Here is a 19104-nt window from a genome sequence, read left to right on the forward strand (position 1 = left end):
TACAAAAGCCAGCCAAAACTATTCCTTGTGTAATTATCATAGCCTCTTTTCATTCCAGTATTAGATATACGGGATAAGCATAGCTTCCCTTTCTATTACATCCTATCCACAGCAGTTAAAGTCTGGTACTTACGCCAGAGGTATGGACATCACGATTACCACCAGCAATGGAATTTTTGTCTCCATCTGTCTGGTGAGTAAACCATTTCCAGGATACTATCCAGTGGGTCTACTTTTTAGAGTTATATCATATTACTGTCTTAGTTTGGGTCCCCTCAAGCAAAGCCTGAAGGAAGGACTTGAGTTTAGGTAATTTATTTCAGAGATGAATCCAGAAGATTGGAAGGCGGTATTAAGCTTATTAAAAGAAGGAAGAGGGAAAATCCACCAAAGGGTACGTTATTGAGCTAACTATCAAGGAGGACAATGGGGCTCAAGTCTTTAAGATCCTTTGAAGAACCATGTTGGATATACCTCAGAATTGTCCCTCTAAAGAATGGGAGGCTAAACACTCCCCTGGCTTCCATGCTCCATTGTTTGAGGCATGCCTAGAGGTATTTCTTCCCTACACTTTGGACTTGTCCTGCACACAGCTGTATAAATTCCCACTGCTTAAGAGAGAGACTTGGGAAAGAAAGAGAAATGAGATGATGGGATTCTGTCATACTGCATGGGAAGATGTACTACATCTGTAGCAAACACGAAGGTGGGCTAAGTGGGTGTAGTACAGGTTACCAAGAGCATCTGCTTCATTACATTCCCATACACCAATAAAGGGCCCCCTAGTCTTCTTTAACTAAATGTTCCCATCTCTTCCTTGTTAAGAAATCCTACTTATAGGACCCATCTATAATGTTTCTCTCCTCATAGACAGTGAAAGAAGAACCTATCTACTTTATAAAGTTAGTGCTAAATTAGGAAAGGTGCTAGCTATGAGTTATATGATTGTGATTTCCTATCAGGCATATGTGTGTGCACGTGTGTGTGTCTTACCTGTGTCAAGTTACTGGGGGAAGATATCTAAGCAAATTAGCAGTTGTTCAATCCCTTACTCCTGGCTCCAAAATCTAGTGCTCAGTAGATAGAACTTTGCTTTTCTTTTCATGACACTCTCTGGGAGGGCCACTCCGAGAGAAGATATTAAAACATCTAGATGAGTAATCATATAGGCTCTTCTATTCTTTTTTGAATTTCTGGTGCATCCTTCCAGAGCACAGGAAGACTAGGAAGAATGAAAAGCGTATTTTTTTAAGATTTTTTTATTTATTTGACAGATAGAGATCACAAGTAGGCAGAGAGGCAGGCAGAGAGAGAGAGAGGAGTAAGCAGGCTCCCTACTGAGCAGAGAGCCCGATGCAGGGCTCGATCCCAGGACTCTGGGATCATGACCTGAGCCGAAGGCAGAGGCTTTAACCCACTGAGCCACCCAGGCGCCCCTGAAAAGTGTACTGTTAAAGAGTATTATTAGTACTGTTATCCTTTGCTCAGGTGAGATTCAGTGTTGGAGGGATAGCACTTTGGGTAAATGGTTGCATATCTATCTCTCCCCTTCCTTCTTCAGGCTCCTTCACCCCCTCCAACTTGCTCCTCTTAGGTCCTGACATGTCCTTGGCATTGGTTAATATGGGCTGGGCTCCAGGCAGCCTACCCAAGTCCAGAACTTAGAAACAAAGCAGTGCATTTTGGCACTATCTTGCTTGAAGCTCCCTTTTCTCATTTGAAGATTTTATTGTGTCACCGTGGGGAAAGAGAAATGGGGTTAAGAAGGAAGAATTCAGGGAGAACAAAGAGTGGGGCCAGAAGAGGCAATAATGAGAAGAGTCCAGATTTAGAAAAATGATATCTAAAGAAATATTGGAGTCAGAACAATGACGACATTTTTTTCTATTCTTTCCACCTAGTAGTTCACACTGTTTTCTCTCACCTCTGTCTCATGATTGGTTTTATTCACAACTTGAAAATTCCTACTTCCTTTTTCAAAAAATGCTTATTCACTTAAGTGAGCTTAGCTTTCAATTCTCCACCTCTATTCCTCTTTTTTCTTGCTGTCCTACTCTCTATTTTCTCATGCTGTCTTTATAAAAAGAACAATGAGAAGAAAAACTGAAACAAAATATGAGCCATCAAAAACATACACCTATAAAACAAATTTTACATATCCACATAACTGAACTAAGAAAATGAATAAGTGAGATGTCTTCCTTTGGGTTTCACTCAAAAGTAAATTCTGCCTCAAGAATTTTGTACAAGTAGTTTATTTGGGGAGTAATCACAGGAAGCACAGTGGAGGAGGGGGAAGGAGGAAACACAGCAAAAGATGGTGCATTATCACTAGGCTCACTGCCATGAGCAACTAGGGTCACTACCACTGTGGACCCTCTAAGAGACTGTGTAAAACACATCCAAAATGGTCCCAGCAAGGAACAAAGAATAAGAGTACTTACCCATCAATCTTCACCAATTACAGTAGCCCCCTTCTTAGCTAAAGAGGGTATGTTCCAGGATCCCCGGTGGATGCCTGAAGCCAAGGATAGCACCAAACCCTAGATATACTGTGTTTTTCATATATATACCTGTGATAAAGTTCAATTTATAAGTTAGGCACAGTGAGAGACTAACAACTATAACTACTAATAAAATAGAACAATTGTAACATATACCATAATAAAAGTTATGTGAAAGTGATCTTTCTCTCTCAAAATAAATTATTGTATTGTATTGACCCTTCTTGCAATGGTGGGTCATCTGATTTACTGTGGTTGACTGTACTGAAACCATGAAAAGTTAAACTGTGGGTAAAGTGGGGGGGCTGTTATATTGGTTGAAGTTTCTCCTAAGACATTAACTCCCCAGAAGCCCTCACCCAGAGAAATCCTTAAGGTAAGGAGTCATTGGAGTTAAGTAAATTTCTACCGAAATGCAGCTGACCTCCAGAATGGGCTCAGGGGATGTGAGCAGGGCATTGATGTCAGAGTTGCATATTTTTGTCTGAAAAAGCCATCTGCTAATTTAGCTTGTTTGTTTTTTTTTTTTCCTTTCTATACTGACTAATGGTTTCAGTTTTCTTAGAACACTAAAGATACTTTTCTATATCTCTATAGATTTTTTTGTATGCTCCATAAGTGTAATGCCCTATAATGTGCCATGTTTCTCACAATACACTTTCAATGATCTCTTTTTTTTTTTTTAGATATTTTTATTTATTTATTTATTTGACAGACAGATTACAAGTAGGCAGAGAGGCAGGCAGAGAGAGAGGGAAGCAGGCTCCCCATTCAGCAGAGAGCCCGATGCAGGGCTCCATCCCAGAACCCTGAGACCATGACCTGAGCCAAAGGCAGAGGCTTTAACCCACTGAGCCACCCAGGCACCCCTCAATGATCTCTTTTAATCTCAAAATAGTCACTGAAATGAATATTATTAGCTTTACTTTATTATAAAAGAACTATTGCTAAGAAAAGTTAGATATCCCCCTATAAAGCCATAAAATTAGTAAGTTGCTGATACTCAAACTTGGCTCATTTATTTTCACTTTGGTACTTTTCCCACCATACCCACATTTTTTCCTATAATAATGCAGAATTTCTTAAGCATGTGTATGGGATGTAATATACTAATAATGCTTAAATATTAAGAAAATCATGTTAACATTCTTTATGTGACTCTCTCTTACTCATATCCCTAGCTGGTGCACCTGGAATACATAATAGAAGATAAGGAACCACCATAATGATACAAATGAAGTTGAAGAATAAATGTTACAAATGGAAGCAAAGCAAGTGTCCATAGACAGATGAATGGATAAAGAAGATGTGGTGTGTACACACACACACACACACACATACATGTGATGGAATATTAGCCATAAAAAAGAATGAAATCTTGCCCTCTGCAGCAACATAGGTAGATCTAGAGGGTATTATGCTAAGTGAAGTCAGGCAGAGAAAGACAAATACCATATGATTTCACTCACATGTGAAATTTAAGAAACAAAATGAACAAAGAAAAAAGAGAGAAACAAACAAAAAACCAGACTCTTAACTATAGAGAACAGACTACTGGTCGTCAGAAGTGCGTGGGGTGTGTGTGTGAAATAACTGAAGGGGATTAAGAGTACTTTTATCATGATGAGCACCGAGTAATATATGGAATTGTTGAATCACTATGTTGTACATCAGAGACTAGTATAACACTGTATGTTAATTACACTGGAATAAAAATATGCAAACTAAAAAAATAAAGGGTATGAATCCATTATAAATAGAGAAATGCTAGGATGAAACTGTACAAGATTCTAACATGGATTGGGCATTAGGGCACAGGAAGTAAGCTGTACATAATTTTTCTTCCCACATCAGAAGATCAAGAGCATAATTTTCATGAAAAAAAGTGAAGTTGATTATACTCCTAAGGTATCAGTCACTTAGAATTGAATGTAGACCAACAGGTAGTGGAACTCTTAATTCCTCCAAAGTATTACTGACAAGCTGGGTAGGGAATTTCTGGGGTGAGAATTGTTGAGAATGAGTAGACTTAATAGGTGACAGTGTCATTTCTGTTCTCAAGATGACTGGCTTGACTACATCGAACACCCCAGGCAATATTAAGAAAGTATATAAATTTAAGAAGGTATATAGAATGGTCTCTGAAAGTGTGTAATATAAAGGGTTTTACATTTCAGTGTTAAATATCTGAAACACCTCTCTAACCCCAGATTGGAAATGCCCAGTGCAACTTATCTATCAGTTCTGATCACAGTAGTGGACTTTGTGGAAGACAGAACACAGAGGGTGTGGGTCTCAACTGTGAGAAGTTAAAGAGAGCTGGCTCATAGGGTAGGTGCTATTTCTGAGCCAAGGTAAAGGGGGAAAAGTATCCAATAAATTATCAAAGACCTAGAAGGTATAAGAAAGAAGGCTTGTGCCTAAAATAATCTCTATTTGGATGGAATCAGGCTTACAAAGTAAAAGGAATTATAGCACAACTGACCTTCAATATGTATCAAGAAAGCAGACAGCTATTACCTGGGGAAAAACTTGATTTTTCAACATCAGAGAAAAACAATATGAGCTCTAAAAGTAAGCTTAAATCAACTACTTACTAGGAAATATCAGGAAGAGAGTATAGCTAGCCTTGTATTGTTACAAAAAATCCATTCCCTGTATTCTCTCTTAACAAGACCCAGATTTGTTTAGATATGCATCTATGCCACATGTGATTCTGGAGTAATCATCAGCCCAGGGATCAATGCTAATTGATCAGAGTCAGTTATGATATCCTTACTCCCATGCCAAGAACTGCTTTATGAGCATGTGGTCCAGGGATCTGGTTCTTACCCAAGAAGAGGATGGATAATGGCTTCTGGTTAAGGCTTCCTATTCTGGCACTTTTTTGCCTCTGGACCTTGCTGTGTCTATATGCAATTCCTGGAAATGCTATTCTAATCTAGTTACCAACCTAAGCATGAAGCTGAGACACTGATCACCATGGTGGAGTAGAGAGATGAAAAGAAGCTGGGTCAATAATGACATTGGTGAGTAGCTGCATCAGTCTCCTGAAACATGTTTACTGAATGCTTCAGGACTTTCTTATATATGAATCTGTGAATTTCTGTTATTTAAGTCAATTTGGGATTTTTGTTACTTACAACCAAAGACATCATAGCTGATGTAAAAGTGAGAGCAGTGGTAAGTATATCTTCTATCCCAGCATGCAGACTTTGCCCTTTCAATTATAGAAGAGGAGCAGGACAAAACTAGGAAGCCGTATAAATATTACATGTCCAGTTTGTTAGAAAAGATTCAGGGAAAGTCTACTTCCAAGGAATCATAGCCATGTTTTTCTGATGTAGGAAAACAATATCTTTTTAATTTAAATTCTAGTTAGGTAACATATAGTGTAATATTGGTTTCAGAAGTAGAATCCAGTGATTCATCACTTATGTATAACATCTAGTGCTCATCCCAACAAGTGCCCTCCTTAATGCTCATCACCCATTTAACCCATCCCCCGACCCAGGAAAAAGTATTTTTAGAAAAGAGAGGGAAAAATGTTAATTCTTTTCCCCAATAGTAATGCCTTAGTGTATCATATATTTGAAAATGAGGATTTTTTTCCTCATCAGATTTATTGAGATATCATTGAACTATAACTTGGTAGAAGTTTTGTAAGGTGTACAAAATAGTAATTTTATATGTGCATATATTGTTAAATGTTTACTACAAAGGGGTTAGCTAACACAGCAATCACCACATAGTTAAAATTTTTTGTGCATGACATTAATTTTAAAAATCTATTCCCTTCGTAATTTTCAAATACACAGTACAGTATTGTTAATCATAGTCACCATGCTGTACACTACAACCCCAGGATTTATTTATCTTGTAGCTGGAATTTTGTATACTTTGATCACCTTCATCCTTTTCCCTATCCCCATCCCCTTTCTCCTGGCAACCACCAATTGGCATGCTTTTTATAAATTGTCATTTTTGAATTGGATATCACCAGGAAGAGAAATGCTATTAAAGATCAAACTGATGCAATTAAAAAGGGAACATATCAAACGATAATTTGTATAGCTATTACTCAGAGTGAGACCTTTTGTCTCTTCATCTGTTTTTGCAGTCTTACAATTTTGAAAAAAAGTAAGCCAAGTACTAACTATGGCATTAGGTTCTTCTACTAATTTAACTTTTATAATCAGAGGTCATATGAATCATTCAGAGCAAGCTCAGTATATCTCTTTAATTGCTTGGCTCTCACTTTAGTTTTGAAACCAATTAACTCTATAGACTTTGGTAAATTACTTAACCTTTTTGTGTCTCAGTTTCCTTATCTCTAAAAATGACAAAGAGTAATTATCTCATATGCCACAAAGTTGTCATAATGATAATAAATAAAGTAATAAGGCATAACAAGGACTTGATAGGTATATTTCAGATTACTAAACATTCTTTGTAAATAAAAACTTCATTCACTGAAAAAAATCTCTGAGAAGTTATAGAGAATGGGGGAAGATTCTGTAAGAACAGAGATTCATAATAGAGAATAATTTTTTCCAGAAATGAGGAAAAAATAACCTCATATACATTTGATATGCTCATTTATCCAGGTTACTTACTTTATGGAATATTTCTGTAGGCCCTATATCTCTTTCCTAGTTCTCATGGGAATATAAAAACTTGGAAGTAAATCTATTATTCTGAAGTTGTGATAAAAGTTAATTACTAGAAGGGGCGCCTGGGTGGCTCAGTTGGTTAAGCATCTGCCTTCTGCTTAAATCACGATCCCAGTGTCCTGGGATCAAGCCCCATTTCAGGCTCCCTGCTGAGTAGGGAGTCACTTCTTCCTCTTCCCCTGCTTGTGCTCTCTCTTGCTCTCTCTCTCAAATAAGTAAAATCTTTTTTAAAAAGTTAATTACTAGAAAATACTATTTAACATACAGTAAATATTAATTGTATAAATTGCATATGGAAAATAACTTCTGCATGATTTTAGTTTGCCAAAGTCAGTAACCTCTCTCACAGATATTTATGTTCATCCTGTTTTCCTACGTTCTCATGGGATTGTAAAGTTCTTAAAAACTCATATTTATTAATATTACCCTGAAGCAGAGCAGATTATTATTTGTTTACAGAAAAGAGCTGTGTTAGTTTCCCTTTGTCCCAGTTGTCCCTACGGTCAAGCAAGAAGAGGTAGACCCACATTATATGCACTAGGGTTTGTAATGTAGAAGAATCTGGCAAATATAAATCTGCTAATATGAACATATTAGCAATGTACACAGACCACCAAATATTCTCATAAAATATAGTAGAATATGGACGGAAACAGGATTATCGGAAGGAACAGCTGTCTCCCCGCCCCCCTGCCCCCTCCTGAAAAGTGGGGTCAGAGACCTTTGTTCCTCCAGAAGGATCCTAGCTAGGTTCATACTCTTACCCTTTGAAATACAAATAAATCTCTCCAGGGGAAGATAAGACTAGTATCTCCAAAAAGGGTTTTACAGCAATGTTATGGCTGGCCCAAAAGTGTTGGGCTAAAATATGAAATGGTAAGCACTCCACCACTGCAGATTACCAGGAGAAATTTGAAGGGCATATCTTTGAAAGGCTGTTATAGATGTAATTTTTTGTTACAGGAAGGATGATGGAATAGTGCATCTCCAAACTTTCTTCTTTTGAGTTTGTGATATAAATAAAAAGAGCATTGATTTTTTTTTTCTGCTATCTGAGGAAATTTAAGATGTATTCATTAGGTAGCAACATTCTTTACAAATACCAGCTGGATTGAAATAAAAGGTCAGTTAAGATTTCTGGGAGTAAAGTCCAGAATCTGCGTTTTAAGGAGCTCTCCACATAATTCTCCTCTAAAGTCTGAGGAGCCCTAATGATGATGATGATTTTGTAGAGTTCTTGCATGATTGCCATGACATTCTTTTTCTTCTTATTTATGGTTAATATAGGTGGCTTATCCAGACCTTTGATGCCTTGAGATAGGGTGGGTGAATTGCCCTTTACACTCTTACCAAAGAGTAACTATTCAACAAGTAGTTATTTTGTTGAATGACTATGTGGAAGTGCAAGGAACTAGAGAACTTGCTTAGGGCAGAGTGAAACCATCACCAAGGGACCTAGACTCTCTTTTCTTTCCTGAAACCCTGTTAAATGGCTTTCACCCCATCCTGGCTGTATTGAACTCCTCTGGACTTCAGCTTCCTTTCTGTAATCAGTGATTCTAGAATGTGGCAAGCTTTGGTGGTTACTTGTGCCTCTAGCACTGTTCCATAGTGGTGTTTTGGGGCCAATACTCTTGAGCATAATTCCTTGACTTTTTTTTTTTTTTTTTTGGCTCTCTATCTACCTTTTCAAACTGTATACTCCAAACTGTGGAAATCAGCTGGTATCCCAGCCCCTCTCCACAGATTGAAAGTGACAATACCTCTAGTGGTTGGGTTGGCTACTTTGGAAGGAGTTACTGGGGTCTTGATGAAGAGTTTGGTGGAGAGCGAAGAGAGCTGCTGGTCTGCAAGCTGAGACCGAGTACAAGTTGGGCACTGTGGGACACTGCTAGGTTTTCTAATAATCAGGGGTCCGAGTGGAGTTGGGAATGCTGGAACCAATAGTCTCTATTCTCCAGAAAATAGGGTTGACATCTCCTAAAAACTTAAAACTTTTTTTCCCTAGGTATTTGAGGGCACCGATGAGTTGACCCAGTACTACAAATCTAAATCTGTTCCCCGCTATTTTCCAGAACAGGCTTCCTCCCCTCCCACAAATAAGTCACTTTTGTTCTTACCTCTTTGCTTTTCCTTCCTTTCTACTTTGGAAAGTTGTTTTTCCTTTTTTAAACTTCTCCCTTCATAAATTCTCCCTCTTCCCATCTCCTCCACAAAACCTTTCTCAACTATTCTTTGTCTCACAGTCTCAATTTCTATAGCACCTATCATCTGAACCACATAATTTAGCCATTAATTACATACTGTGCCATATGATTTGCTCTAATGTTAATGTGTATTAGTGTTTTATTCTCCAACTAAATTATAAGTATCATGAGACATTTCACATCTCTAACTTGACAAAAGCAAAAACCTGCTCTTAGTATAGAGAAGAAATGAAGGTCACAGATTTAGAACTGGTTTTAACATTTGAGCCCTTGCCTCACTTCCCCACTCTCTCTTCTTATTTAGCTCTATTGCATTGTATGCTCTGATTCTGGAACGTTTTCTTTGAACCCTCTCATTTTATTTTATAGATGAATCCTTTTCTTTCTCTCTCTTGGATATTGATAAATGGTCATTTCATAGGATGAATATATTAGCAATGTACACAGACCACCAAATATTCTCATAAAATATAGTAGAATATGGACGGAAACAGGATTATCTTGATCTTGTGGCATTTCACAATGAGTTTTTATAGAATTATAGTAAAACCTGACAAATTGAACTCTTTTTTTCCCCTAAGATTCCATTTATTTGAGAGACAGAGATCACAAGTAGTCAGAGAGGCAGGCAGAGAGAGGAGGAAGCAGCCCCCCGCCCCCCCCCCTGCTGAGCAGAGAGCCCTATGTGATGAAGGGCTCCATCCCAGGACCCTGAGATCATGACCTGAGCTGAAGGCAGAGGCTCTAACCCACTGAGCCACCCAGGCGCCCCAAACCTGACAAATTGAACTCTTTAAAGAATAGGTATTCCCACGTTCCTGAGGAATTTTATGAGAGGTTTAAGGAAACTCAGCTCTATTTTTATTATTTAAAAAGTCATTCCCTTCCAGTATTTCCCCTCCTAATTGCCATTCCTTTGTTTACCTAAAGGCCTGTTAATTCATTATTTCAAATGTTACACAATAGCAGCCTTAGCTAATTATTTTTAGATGCATGTCTGATTAAAATGTAATTCTGCATTACATTTCAGGCACATTTCTCAATTAAAAAAGCAAATATATTTATTATCTCTATATTTAAACATACTTTTAACTCACCTCTTCATCTCAGAGAATGTTCATCCAACTCACTTAGTGACTAGGCTCTGCCTCACCCAACAAAAACCTGACTATGATGAGTTAGCCAAATAGGGGAAGATTTTCCTCCTCTAACAGGAAGTAGAAAGTCCTACTAGAAAGTAAGCAGTCCAACTAGAGGTGGGTCGCCCAAGATCCAAGGTCATCTTTCCCAGGCTGCTTTTTCTTCTCTGCAGTATTGGACATGTGGCTTTTATTTTCCTGGGTTTGATGGTTACATTATAGCTGCTCCATGTTTTGTTTCCTTCCCAAGTTTTAGGTCAGATACAAACAAATCAAATAAAAAGAAAACAACAAGAATAAAAATAGGGAAGGAGGATAAGCCTATACCAGGAAAAAAAACAAAACAAAAAACTTGATCTGCATTGGACTTGAGCTTACATTTCAAGGGCAGGACTGTATCATGTGGTCACCTCCAGCTGCAATGGAAGAGAGGAAATAGTTTTTTGTTGTTGGGTACTCTGTGGGCCTAATAAAAATTGGAGTTTTTATTATTAGAAAAGAAGTTGAGAAGGATATTGGGCAAACAATTAGCAGTGTCTATAAAAGAAAAGCCAGAGACAAATTTAAATAATTAAAACCTACTCTCGAAGTTCCAAGATGTGGCGAAAAGATTATAGCATATGTGTGGTTGACTGAGACATTTTAGGCAAGATTGTTGAAAGCTGGGCGCCTGGGTGGCTCAGTGGGTTAAAGCCTCTGCCTTCAGCTCAGGTCATGGTCCCAAGGTCCAGGGATCGAGGCCCGCATCCGGCTCTCTGCTCAGCAGGGAGCCTGCTTCCTCCTCTCTCTCTGACTGCCTCTCTGCCTACTTGTGATCTCTCTCTGTCAAATAAATAAATAAAATCTTAAGAAAAAAAAAAAAGATTGTTGAAAGCTCTGAGCAGAATTTCAAGCACCCAGATACTGACTTCCACTGATGAATTAGACTTATATTTCACAATAAAGTTGTCTTTATTAGTCAAACTCAGATAAATACTTCAAGGGTCCTTTACAGTGAACGTAGGAGACCTAGAGAAAAATGTTGACTCTGACTCTTAATCTCACAAAACAAACTGAGGGTTGCTGGAGGGGAAGGGGGTCGGGAGAGGGTGGTGGGGTTATGGACATTGGGGAGGGTATGTGCTATGGTGAGTGCTGTGAAGTGTGTAAACCTGGCGGTTCACAGACCTGTACCCCTGGGGCTAATAATACATTATATGTTTATAAAAAAATAAAAAATAAAAATAAATAAATAAAAAAAAAACACAAAAACATAAAAAAAAATGTTGACTCTACTTTGTGTATAGGGACAAAATTTAACACAGTACCAAACATCCGGGCTTTTAAGCATTCTGTCTAGTTTATGGATATTTGCTGCCACCTGCAGTTTAAACTTGATATTCACTCTACCTGTAAGTAGAGCATAAAGACCCAAGAAGTAGAAAGGATGTAAATTGCAGTAAGAGTATCTTTGCCACAGCTGGGGCTGTATTCTTACTCAGAATTGAATTCCCTGTTTGCACACCCATGTTCATATGCAGCATTACATACGATAGCCATAAGCTGGAAGCAACCTAGGTGTCCATTTACAAATGAATGGATTAACACAATGTGTTATATACACAACAGAATTATTATTTAGCATTAAAAAGGAAATTTTGACACATACTACAATGTAGACAAATGTCTTTGAGGACATTATGCGACGTGAAATTAGCCAGTCACAAGAGGACAAATACCGTGTGAGTCCAGTCACATGAGGTTCCTGGAGCAGTCAGCTTCATAGAAACAGAAAGTAGAAGGGATGCGGCCAGGCAGTGGGAGAAGGAGGGTCAGGGAGTTGATGTTTAATATGTAAGAACTTCAGCTGGGAGGAAGACCAGAAAGTTCTGGATATAAATGGCAGTGATGGTTGTGAATGTTCTTAATGCGACAGAATTGTGCATATTAAAAAGGTTAAAATGGTACATTTTATGTTATGTTTACTTTACCAAGATAATTAAAAAAAAAACCAAACTGAATTCCAAGAAAAGTGAGCAAGCCTATTCTGTAGAATATACAGAATACAGACATACTCTATTTTACATTACCACGTGGTAACAAAGTGGCACTGTCTTTTTTGGTTTCTCTACTCCCTTGTCTGCTGATGAAGGACTGTCATGCTCTAATCACTATGCAAATTGTTTTGGTTATGTCGGGGATGTGGCAATTTCCTGTACTAAAGTCCTACAAAAAAGCATGCAGCAGATTTAGCTTCAGGTAAGAAGGCAAATAAGGGTAATTTGGGCAATTCATATTTCTCTAAAGAAGCAGTTTCTTGGTATATAGAGCTGAATATTTTCATTACATGAAATAGTTTTTGGACTATTTAACAGTCCTAGAGAAATCATTTCTATGGTTTTTTTGGTAATTTTAGAGTATAGCAAAATAACACAGCAAAATTACAAGATCACACATATGCATATATTCTTTTAACAGTAAAAACTGTATAATCCCTGAATTTTATTTATTCTGGAAAGTAAGCAGGTGGGAACCTCCTAATGTCCATGAAATCATTAAAAAAATCTTTTAAGATAATATTTTTAGGGCACCTGGGTGGCTCAGTGGGTTAAAGCCTCTGCCTTCAGCTCAAGTCATGATCCCAGAGTCCTGGGATCGAGCCCCCGCATTGGGCTCTCTGCCCTGCAGGGGGCCTGCTTTCTCCTCTCTCTCTCTCTGCCTGCCTCTCTGCCTACTTGTGATCTCTGTCTGTCAAATGAATAAATAAAATCTTAAAAAAAAAAGATATTTTTAGTTTTCTGGGCACTGAAAGCTTAATGGGTTTTATATAAAGCAGTTTCCTTCTTCCTTTTCTTCTGTCCCCTCTAGCACTCATGGGTCAGAGCACAGAAGCTGTTCCCTTTCCCACCCGAGAAGAGCGGCCCACCTAACAGGCTTCACTCTAAAGAGAAACTGAATCTTATTCTTTTAGGAATAAAATAAAGAAATTGACAGTAGTCCTTTTTAATGACTTGAGATAGTCAAGATATATATATAAGATATATATATCTTATATACTTGAGATAGTCAAGATATATATATATATATATATATATATATAGATATATGGAAACATACATAGAAAAGATAGAAACTGAATTGAGAAAGCTACTTGAAATACCAGAAAAGACAAAAAAGGACATGTGTAGGGCCCAGGACATCCATGGGAGATTTCTGTATTTGGGATAGAGGAAGAGTAAGTCCTGCAAAGAACAGCAATGGCATTCCTAACTGCCATAAAGGCTCTTTGAAATACACACTTCCTATTGGAGATGCTGTGTACAGCTGTTTGGAAAAGGACGGGGGAAATTTTATGACTTGTCTATTGTAACAGAGGGGAGTGCAGTTGACTGACAGCCCCCTGCTGCCCCTCTGGGCCCACACTTCCTCAGGTTTGCGCAGCCAAGGGGTGGGGCAGGGGTGCAGCTCCTGTGTGAGAGGGCAGAGCTCTCCGGGACAACAGTGGCTAGCGATTCCCCACCAGCCCCATAGGGACTTTCTTACCACTGTGCTCCTGCAGGATTCCAGTTCTTTCCCTTCCTCCTCTCACAGGTGTGGACCTGACTCTTCCCTGCCACTGCGGCCTCTCCCCATTATCCTTTACAGGCAGTTCCCCTACTAAGTCATGCCAGCATGTCTAATCCATCTGGGCATCAACCTCTTAGGAGTCCCAGTTCACACACCAATGAGCACACCGATTTAGCAAGCTACGTGTTCAGGACAATAAGGCTGTCTGCCCTTCCTCTGAGAGAACAGACCCAGTCACCACGCCTTGCTACCCAACTCTCCTCAGGCGGCCTCAAAGCCCCACTCCCAGAACACTCACTTTCAGCTTATTTTCCCTGATTTCTTCCTTCTTTAACACACTCACCATATCCCCTGACGTTTTAGAACTGTGATCAACACACTCTTGCACATTTTCAGCCTGCCATACATCCCCCCAAATCTCTTTATTCTCAATATCCTCCCCTTTCATTATTAAAATGAGGCCTGAGGCCGCTGTCCTGAGGCCACTGTCCTGAGGCAGTTCTCCTTCAGCCTTCTCAAGTGTCCGTTGTGCCTCAGTGCCAGAACATGTGGTAAGAGTCCTTCTCACTTCCCGCTCACACTTCTGAAGCCATTCCCCCCCACCCACCATGGTCCTTTGAAGCTTTGAAGTTCATGCCACATAGCTAGACCGCGTTGTTATCATCTCTTATTCATGGAAGACTTCAGTTTCCAGTTCTGTATCTCTCTTCACCTAGGGTTGTCAGACTAAGCAATAAAAACATGGGACGCCCAGTTAGATTTGATTTTTAAACAACACACATATTTTTTTTTATCTGGCACCCCCACCTTATTCTCCTCATCAGTTTCAGTGGTTCAGTGTCCACACAGGTTATTGGCCTCTCAGTTACTCACTTCAAATGATCTTTCCATCTACTATACTTTCACATCATGTCTATAGTCACACTCAGAAACATTAACTCCTCCAAATCTCAGTTGGAAACATATGCTTTCTGCCTTCTGCCTTCTAGTCTTCTAGCTTACAAGCTCTAGAACAAGGGTTGGCAAACTATGGCCCATAGGCCATATGTGGCCCAAGAATAGTTTTTGTGTAGCCTTCAAGCTAAGAACAGTTTTTACATTTTAAAATAATAGTAGAAGTATAAACAGAATAATAGGTGGATCCCAAGGCCGAAAATATTTATATCTAGTACTCTATAAAAAAAGTTTGCTGACCCTATTCTAGAACCTTCTCCATTCCTTTCCATTTTTCCATTCCAATTTTTTGACCTTATTGAGGCCTCTAGTTCATTGATCTCACTTCTTTCTCAACATCAGTCAACTCTCCTGACTTTACTTTCTTCTTTGTCCACCTTAGAGTTTCTGCCTTTCTTCTCTTATCACTCATTTACCCCTAACTTAGCCAAGTTGAACCCAACTCTACTCTTGGTGCTTGTACCCTAGCAGCTTCGTTTTGCCCAAGAAAAATCAGAAAATCAGGTTGCAAGTCCCACATGATCATAGACGTTGTAGGAATATTCAACAGGCCCAGCAATTCTAACACTCATGTGCATTTAGGACTTTCCTACACTCTGGGGTCGCCACATCATAACTTCTCATCATTGCTCCTGTACAGTTTGTTGATCCATTTCCCTCTTCCTTTATATCAAAACTTCTCAAAAGAGGAGATGATTCTTGAGTTTTGTCTACAAATCTATTTCTCCCCCTCTGAGTCAGATTTCATAAGAAAACAGCCTGTGGCAAGGTTTAATGTTAATGCTATAAAATGATGGACAGCAAGGCAGGCAGGCATGGGAAGCCATGCAAGGTGACATGTTTCTGCCCTGGCCATGGTAAAACCTTGAATGTGTGGAGTTCTTTGAGCAGGCTGGTTGGAGATCAGGCCAACTTTGGGAGAAGGAAAATTTATCTGTGCACTCTGTCCTCCTTTTGTTTCCCATTGTCAAGGAGCAGCCAGAGACCCTGGGTGTGGAGCTGGTTGGTCAATCTCAGGGGCAGAACAGTGTCCACGTACAGTGCTGACTGAGGCAGGACACAACATCAGAAGGTCCAGAGACAAGTAAGGCTGAGCTGATCGAAGGAGATATAAGATATGCCTATGCCTTAGTCAGCTCAGGCTGCTGTAACAGAACACCATAGATGGTTGACGTAGACAACGTGTTTTTCTCACGGTCTGGAGGCTGGGAATTTCAAAGATCAAGGCACCCGTGTCAGATAAGAGCACTCATCCTGGTTTGCAAACAGCTGTCTTCTCTTGTATCCTCACATGGTGGACAACCAAGAAAGAGAGAGAGAGAGACAGAGGAAGCTCTCCCATGTTTCTGCTTATAAGGATGCTAATCCCACCCAGGAGGGCTCCACCATTAGGACCTAATCACCTCCCAAAGGCCCCACCTTCTCCCACCATCGCACTGGGGGTTAGGCTTCGACATGTAAACTTCAAGGAAAATGACATTTAGTCCATAGTAGCCCAATATACTCCCTCGGATTCCCTTTCTCAGTAGATCCCTACTTCCTCCCACATTTTCCAGCCAAAAACTTTAGACTCCTCTTCAGTTCTCTCTCTTCCTTCACTAGGCTCATTCAGTAAAGGTGCAAGTACTGTGAACTCTACCTTCAAAAGATGCACTGAGTCAATTTTCCAGTAATATTGACCGCACATCCCCTGTACTCCAGCTATAACCTCTTAGTTTCTCTTTGGGTTTCTTCTCCTTCATCTCCTCCTTCTTCTTTTAATTGTATAACCTAGTCACTATATAGCAATGAAAGTCATCTTTTAAAATGTAAGTCAGATTGGAGCACCTGGGTGTCTCAGTCAGTTCAGCACGTCCTACTCTCGGTTTCAGTGCAGGTCATGATCTCAGGGTTATGACATTGATCTCAGTTCCAGGTTATGGGCTCCCTCCCCCGCTTACAAGCGCACTCTCTCTCTCAAATAAGTAAATACAAACTTAAATAAAACATAGATCAGATCACATTGATTACCTACGTAAAGCTCTCAACAGCTTTAATTTCATGTCAAATAGAATCAGAATACTTCACATGTGTTATGATTCTAAAACTGTTCACTGAATGTGGGAGGCCGCAATAAGGCTTGAGACGAGGACCAAACCAGGCCCTGACTTGTGCCTCCTTTAAAGTCCGAATAACCTAACGAAAGGTTTAGGACGGGAAAAGTTGAGTAGCACTGAGAAAGGGTCTGTGCTATGTGTTGTGCGCTCGCCTACGTGTCTTCCCACACGCTTGCTAAACAAATGAGAACAATTCGGTTGGGGTCATAAGTTCATGGCTGGTCCTTGCTGCCCTAGTACTGCTCATAAATTACTTTCAGGTTTGCTGTATCAATACAGAACAATTGTACTGGCATCAGCCGTTTGGCATCACGAGGTCTGCTTATAGTTAAATGTGAAACTTATTATGGGAACTCGTGGTTGTTTAACTGGACACGGGTGTATTGTTTCTCCTATCACTATATATATGGCCTTAATGCTTTGAATAAACTTAGCACTGTTGGACATCCTCCTCAGTGCTCCTCCTGCCCCCATCTCTTTGTCTCTTAATTTCTTTTCACCATCCTCTTACCCTCATGTTTCCTGGTCGATTTGTCACGCTGGCCACGACAATTGAGCCTATATTATGAGGTAGATATGGTTTTGAAACACTTGGGGTACAAAAGCAGACAGAATGGGAAATAATCCCTGCCTCATGGAAATTATATTCTGGTGGCAGGAAAAACACTAATAAGTCATACATTTAGGGTTGACTGGATGGCTTGGTGGAGTATGCAATTCTTGGTCTCTGGGTTGTGACTTTGAACCCCATGTTGAGTATAGAGATCACTTAAAAATAAAAATCTTTAAAAAAAGCAATACATTTAATAATAGATTCAAATAAGTGCAACAATGCCAATACAAAAAAGTATACTAGAATAGAGGGGTAACAAGCCTTTCTCAAGAAACAAGAAAGGTCTCAAATATACATCCTAACCCCACACTTAAAGGAGCTGGAGAAAGAACAGCAAACAAAGCCTAAACCCGGCAGGAGAAGAGAAATAATAAAGATCAGAGTAGAAATCAATGAAATAGAGACAAAAAGAGCGGTAGAACAGATCAACGAAACTAGGAGCTGGTTCTCTGAAAGAATTAATAAGATCAATAAACACCTGGCCAGACTTATCAGAAAGAAAAGAGAAAGGATCCAGATTAAAAAAAAATAATGAATGAAAGAGGAGAGATCACAACCAACACCAAAGAAGTACGAACAATTATAGAGTAGAGGGGTTTAGGAGTGCTGTGGAGGTGAGTGATGACTTTTAATTTGGTCATTAGGTTTGGAAGAAGGCAACACTTGATTAATTAGAGGAGATGAGAGGGCATACAGAAATCTGCAGGGGAAAACACCTAGGAAGGTCAAATGCTTTAAGGCAGAAATCTGTGTTTTCAAGACCCAGCAAGGATTTCAGTACAGGTAGAACCTGGGGAGTGAGGTTGGTCAGGAACTGGGTGCTAGGTCACCTAGAGCCAAGCAGGCCAATGAATGGACTTGGGCTTTTTGTCTGAGGAAATAGAAAGCCGTGACAGTGATTGGGCAGCTGAATATCACAATCTAAGTTACATTTTGAAAGCAGCGTGGTAGGGAGTATAAAAGCAGGGATTCCTATTAGGAGGTTGTTGCAGTAATCCAAGCAAGAGAGAATGGTAGCCGGCAACCTTGGAGTGATGGCCTGTGTCAGGTTCCGGAGGATACATTTGAAGACAGAGGTAAGAGCATTTCTTAGCAGATTGTCCTGAGAGACAGAGGGGGTTAGTGATGACATCAAGGACTTCAGCTGGAGAAAGTCGAAGGTTGGAGTTGCCATCTACTGAGATGGGCAAAGATGCAGGTGGACTAGGTTTGGGGAAAAGTGAATGACAGTGAGCAAGGGACTGTGATCACTGAAAAATAGGAGGGCGAGAGCTACAATGACAGGTAGTGGATGACATGATCTGATGGCATGACATTCAAAGTAGGGAGAAGTTCAGGGGGAAGGAAGGAAGATCAATCTGAACACAATAGG

Source organism: Lontra canadensis, unplaced genomic scaffold, assembly GCF_010015895.1.
Source record: "Lontra canadensis isolate GAN:19392208 unplaced genomic scaffold, GSC_riverotter_1.0 scaffold23, whole genome shotgun sequence".
NCBI lineage: Eukaryota > Metazoa > Chordata > Mammalia > Carnivora > Mustelidae > Lontra > Lontra canadensis.